The sequence below is a fragment of the Arachis ipaensis genome, chromosome B01 (genome assembly GCF_000816755.2).
Source record: "Arachis ipaensis cultivar K30076 chromosome B01, Araip1.1, whole genome shotgun sequence".
Classification (NCBI taxonomy): domain Eukaryota; kingdom Viridiplantae; phylum Streptophyta; class Magnoliopsida; order Fabales; family Fabaceae; genus Arachis; species Arachis ipaensis.
Genome location: NC_029785.2, coordinates 130,948,634 through 130,954,900, shown reverse-complemented (window position 1 = coordinate 130,954,900; position 6,267 = coordinate 130,948,634).

Sequence of the window (6,267 nt, the reverse complement as noted above, 5' to 3'; positions counted from 1 at the left end):
ACATCATGATTGCTCTTTGATAATTGTATCCTGAACATGCCTTCTTTGTTACATGCTAAATGTTTTATATATTCTATCATACCTTTCAGGATGTCGGATAAAGGAAAATCTATAGCCTCTGCTTCCAAAAAAAGGAAGCGCTCCAAGACCTCTACACCCCCACCATCTGCTAACTATGCGAGGAATCCGCTGAATGAGGAGGAGAAAGAAAATCAGTTACTCCCGTCCACTGATCCAACCAAATTTCCAAATCTCTACTGCGAGCTACGCCTTTCCCGTTATGCAAAGAAGAATCTGAATATTGAGAAGAAACTGAATCTTCCCAATGATGTGAGGCGTGCCATAAACGCCCGTATTTCTGAGCTGGGCTTGGATTTCGTCGATAGGGACTTGGGACGGATTAACATCTCGTGGGTCAAGGAATTTTACTGCAATTTCTTTCTACCGGGCTTGGATTCAGTATTCTTGAGGGGTAGAGAGATTATGATCACTGAGGATGCCTTGAGGGATGCACTGCTCTGCAGAGTTGGTACTCCTGAGACTTGTGCCTACCAGCAGGCAGAGGTAGCTCCCCTCTCCATGACTTTCAACTATGAGGCACTTCGGCGCGTGATTGCTACACCAGATGCTTCTTGGGTAATGGATTCGAGCAACACAAAGCCCAAGGGCATGCTATTTGCACATCTGACTAGGGAGGCTAGGACTTGGCAACAAATATTTGCCCACTATGTCTTCCCTACCACTCACTTTTTAGAGATTCCGATGGATATGCTAGTCTTGATTGGGTGTGTCATGGAGGGGAAGGAAGTATATTTTCCCCAACTGATTAGGCATAGCATGTGGAGATCTCATATTCGCGGCTTGTTACCGTTTCCGACACTGGTTACTAGCTTAGCTGAGCTAGCTGATGTCCCGTGGGAGGACAATGACGTGACGCCACCACCTCCAGATGACGACGACAAGGAAGTTACTATTCCCTGGGGTGTATGGGTGCACGAGAGGCCCCCGACCAGCCGCCGTTCTCGAGCTAGAGCGCACTAAGAAAATTTTTGAACTTTTCAATCACAACAATGCTTAGTCAAACATTGAGATTTTTCAAGAAGTTTAAATATAGGGCATTAACCCAATTGATTGAAAGAGAATTTTGAAACTTGCTTGAATTTCATACCTTGTGAAGCATGTATTGAATTGAGAACACAAGCTTGTGAGACTTGAGCCTATTGATGTGGTTACATTTTATAACCACTTATTTTCCATTCTTGTGTGAAATTGTTCTCTTTCCATGATTGTGATCCTTGATTTGTTTGATTCTATATATCCGTTTATTTCTTGTGTTTGTGCATTTATATGATTGAGGCCATTCTTTCATTAGCCACTTACCCAAATAGCCAACCTTTTACTCTCCATTGTTAGCCAATTTTGAGCCTATGCTTAACCAACTTATTCTTATTTTAGCACATTACAAGCCTAAGGCGGAAAACCAATGAAAAGTCCTTGTTTGGATCTTTGATTGACCTAGGCTAGTGAGAGTGTTTTATTATTCAAAGTTGGTGAGGCTTGGGAACATTGGATGGGATAAAAAGGGGCAGTACACTTTTATGTTTAGAAATTGGGCACATACTCATGTATTGATTAAATGTATAGACCTTATGCATTGATGTTCTTGTGTATAGTTTGAAAGAAAAAGAAAAAAATGAAAAGAAAAAGAAATAAAAGTGAAAAAAGAAAAAAAAAGGGGAAAAGAAAAGAGAAAAATGTATATAGAAAAAGAAAGAAAAAAAAAAAGAAGAGCAATAAAGGGGACAAAATGCCCCAAAGTGAAGTCAATAAAAAGGGGATCAATGCATAAGTATTATGAATCAAATAAGAATGCATGAGTATGTAAGAAAAAGTGAAGAATGGGTAGTTAGAATAGCTTGCATTTGTATAGGTCATTAAATAGGTTAGGTGGGAAAGTCTATGCTAATCAAAGATTCAAATCCTAGTCCACTTGACCATAAATGATCCTACCTTGACCCTAACCCCATTACAACCTAAATGAAAGACCTCATGATGAATGTATGCATGCATTGAATAAGTGTTGATTGTTAGAAGAAAATCAAATTTTGGAAAACATGATTAGAAGAGAATCGAGAGAATTAACCCTTAAACACTTGAGTGAATAGAGCGGATACACATCCGGTGAGGGTTCAAAAGTTCAATCACATGTGTTCACCCATATTATCTATATTCTTGCAAGTTTGAACTCTTTTTGACAATTCAATACAATTGTGGTTTGGACTTAGTCCTTATTGCCTAGCTCTTGTGCTTACACATGCTCTCTTGGGAATTGATTTGTTTGAACTAAGCATTTCCAATTGCTTTAGATAATTGCATTTAGATAGGACTCAGATAGTTTAGTTGCATTCAATAAATGTCATAACCCTTAGTTCCTTCTTATTTTAGCATGAGGACATGCTAAGGCTTAAGTGTGGGGAGGTTGACAAACCCCAATTTGACGGTTTGTTTTGCATTGAATTTAGAGTATTTTGATAACCTTTGTCACATTTAGCCTAGGAATTAGCATGATTTTGTTATCTCTCCCATATTTGTACTTAAGTGTAGAAACATGCTTTTTAAGCCTTATTTTGATGAATTCTAGTTCTTCTTTGCTTCCATAAGATGCCTTGATGTGTTTGCTAGTAATTCCAGGATTGAAATAGGCTAGGCATGGATCAAAGGAAGCAAGGAAGGAAGCATACAAGTGGAGAGAAGCATAAAAAGTCAAAGAAGCAAAGTCAGCCATGCACGCGCACGCGCACAAGGCACTCGCACGCACATCGCAGAATTAGCCAGGGACGCGCACGCGTACCGTGCGCGCACGCGTCGATGAGGGCACATGACCTCACTAATGCAACACGTGCCTGGCGATTTGAGAGGGTTTCTGAACCCATTTTTGGCGCCAAATTGCTAAGGGAAAGGAATAAAAGGATGAAGGATTAAGGGGAATGCATGATAATCATAATCATCACTTTTGACTAATAATCACTCCCAACCACTAATCACTTTTAGTTTAGATTTTTAGAGAGAGAAGCTCTCACTTCTCTCTAGAATTAGGATTAGGATTAGGTTTAGTTCTTAGATCTAGATTAAGATTCATGTTCTTCTACTTCTACATCTCAATTCCTTGTAGTTACATTGATTCTTCTTCCATTTTTTTATTGTAATTTCCTTTATGTTGTTCTTATACTTTGTTGTAGATCTAGTATTGTTCCTTCTACATTCTTCCAATTCAATAAGAGGTAATTCATAATAAATGTGTCTTCTTTGCTTTTCTATTGTTGATCTCTTGTTTTTGTAGTTGTAGATTCCTTTTAATTCTTGCAATTAATAATGTTTACTTCTATCGCACTCTATGTGTTTGTTGAAATGCCTCTTTTAGTTTTAGTGTAGATTTTGTTCCTCTTGGCCTAGGTAGAGTAATTAGTGACACTTGAGTTATCTAATTCCTTTGTTGATTGATAATTGGAGAGATTGCTAATTGGTTTGGAGTGCACTAAAGCTAGTCTTTCCTTGGAAGTTGGCTAGGACTTGTGGCTCAAGTCAATTCATCCACTTGACTTTCCTTTAATTAGTAAGGGTTAACTAAGTGGTAGCAATGAACAATTCTCATCACAATTGAGAAGGATAACTAGGATAGGACTTCTAGTTCTCACATCTTGCCAAGAACCTTTTATAGTTGTTAGTTTATTTTCATTGCCATTTACTTTTCATGCTTCTTATCTAAAACCCCAAAATAACTCATAACCAATAACAAGACACTTCATTACAATTCCTAGAGAGAACGACCCGAGGTTTGAATACTTCGGTTTATAAATTTTAGGGGTTTGTACTAGTGACAAACAACTTTTTGTATGAAAGGATTAGTGATTGGTTTAGAAACTATACTTGCAACGAGAATTCATTTGTGAAATTCTATACCATCAAAAATCCATTCGTCAATAATCAATTTGATTACAACATGTAAAGTGCTAACCCAACTTATAAGGGGATTCCCACAGAATCATGAAACACAACATAGATGAACAAAGAAACTCTTAGACATCTATGGCTTTTTCTTTTAATTTTGCACTCTCTGCCTTTTTCCGCTCTATGGCTTTTTTATACAAACCTCGCTGTTTGCCTTTTTCCATGAGACTCAAGACATGACAAAATTAAACAGAAAAATTACAAAACTGAATACATTGAAGGAGAAGAGAAAACTGTTAGCTCAGGTAGCTCTGAGAACTCTGTGCCTTGCACTCTCAAATTTTCTCCTTACTCCAAACAGTGGCTGTCCACCCTTATTATAGAAGAGGGGAGCCTTCACTTATTGAAGCCAAAACCATAGTTCCCATGTAATAAATGATAGTTGAGTGTAATTTGAAATCCAACACATGTTTGAATTTTGGATCTGTTGAAAACAATTTGGGTTCCCTCTTTATTGTTTTCGGGTAATGCATGAGGAATTAGCATTGCATATAATTGGGCTTAGTTGCATCAAATATTAAATCTGGCCCAATTAATAATATTTGCTTTCTTGATGAAAATTGTTTCGGATCAAGCATAAGAGGCTCTCATCAAAAATTAACCATGGGCTTGGTTGTAAGCAACATTAAGCTTGGCCCAACAATATAAAATTTCAGCCACTTAGTATATAATTATGCAACAAGGCTGGTTTTTGGGCTTAAGCCAGAAACTCATTTTTCGGCCCAATAACAAATCTGCACACACAAAATTATTAATTAACATATGTTAGATGAAAATCAAATTAATAATTTTGTAATTAATTATTTTAATAATGTTTGTTCATCAATAAATCAAATTAGAGTTTTCCAAACTCATCAATCTCCCCCTTGATGACAAACATTATTAAAATTGAAATGGAAAGAAATTTAGAGATAGAGTAAAGAGTACTCCCTTTGAATTTGAATTTCTCCTCCTTTCTAAATGTCACATAGCTCCCCCTTGATGTATGCTTATTTTACCAAGGGAAGCACTAACCTGTAACATTTAAATCAAGCTTCAAGTAACAATGTTATTTAGCATATTTTATGATGCTAAATGCTTGATTTATGAGCAGTTTTAATTGATAATCAAAACTCATTTGATATCATAAACTGATTTACTGCTCAACCATTTTTATACAAACAAAAATTTATCCAAATATTTTCCAAACATTTCTTGTTAGTATATCAGAGCAAAACAAAATGATGTGAAAAATATTTGAAGTACACATGATCAAAACAAGGCAGTTTTAATATATTGCACAATTTAAAGGAACTACCAAAAATAAGTTTTCAATCCAACAAATTTATCAATGATGAATCAAAAGCCAAGCATCAAAATCAAACATCATCATAAACCAAATGTAGTTCAAGCAATATAGTGAATGCAATAACAGCATGCATTCTTTGAACAAGGGTGATCATGAATTTTCAATTTTTAAAATTTCATCCCCTGTTCCCCTGTTTTTCAGCCCCTGTTTCATTCCAATTTCAATTTTGGAACTTAAATTTCCTCCCCCTTTTGTCATCATGGGGGCACCTGCACAAAACAGAATCAAACATAGCAAAATATTCAAAGCAAAATAGCAAGAGTATATCACAATATCCTAGAGAGTATCCTAGAGCAGTGAGTATCAAGTCATGCTCATACAAAAAACAGATTGAGCCTAGTGGAGCCAATATCAAACAGAGTAAAGAAACAATCACTAATCATCAGAAAAATTAAGTTGTTCTTCAGCATCTCCGACACTATCATCTCCCAAATCTTCTTTAAAATGTTCCATCATCAGATTGACCCTGTCTTTGCAATTTTTCCAAGCTTTCTCATTGTCAAAGGCTTGCTTACGAGTTTCTTTGGCTGACCGATACATCAAATCTGCCATGTTCGAAAATTCTCCCAAAATCTGTTTGATGGACTTGATTGTTTTGGAGGATTCTGGTCTGCCTTCATGGTCACTATCCGATGCAGCAGTTGGTCGCCCTTTGGTTTCCTTAGTTGCTCCTGCTCCTCTAATTGAAGACACCTTATTTTCTACAGCCTCATTCAACAAATCAACTTTAAAGTACTCAAATATTCTAGTTAGAAACATACCATAAGGCAGGTTAGCCTTTCTGGTGCTTCTAACAGAATCCCACATGTGTCTAATCATAATATAACCAAAGGATATAGGAGTAGAGGTAACCAAAGCAAATAAGATGAGACAGTCAGAAAATGTCACAAATGTGCTTGAGAACAGTCTTG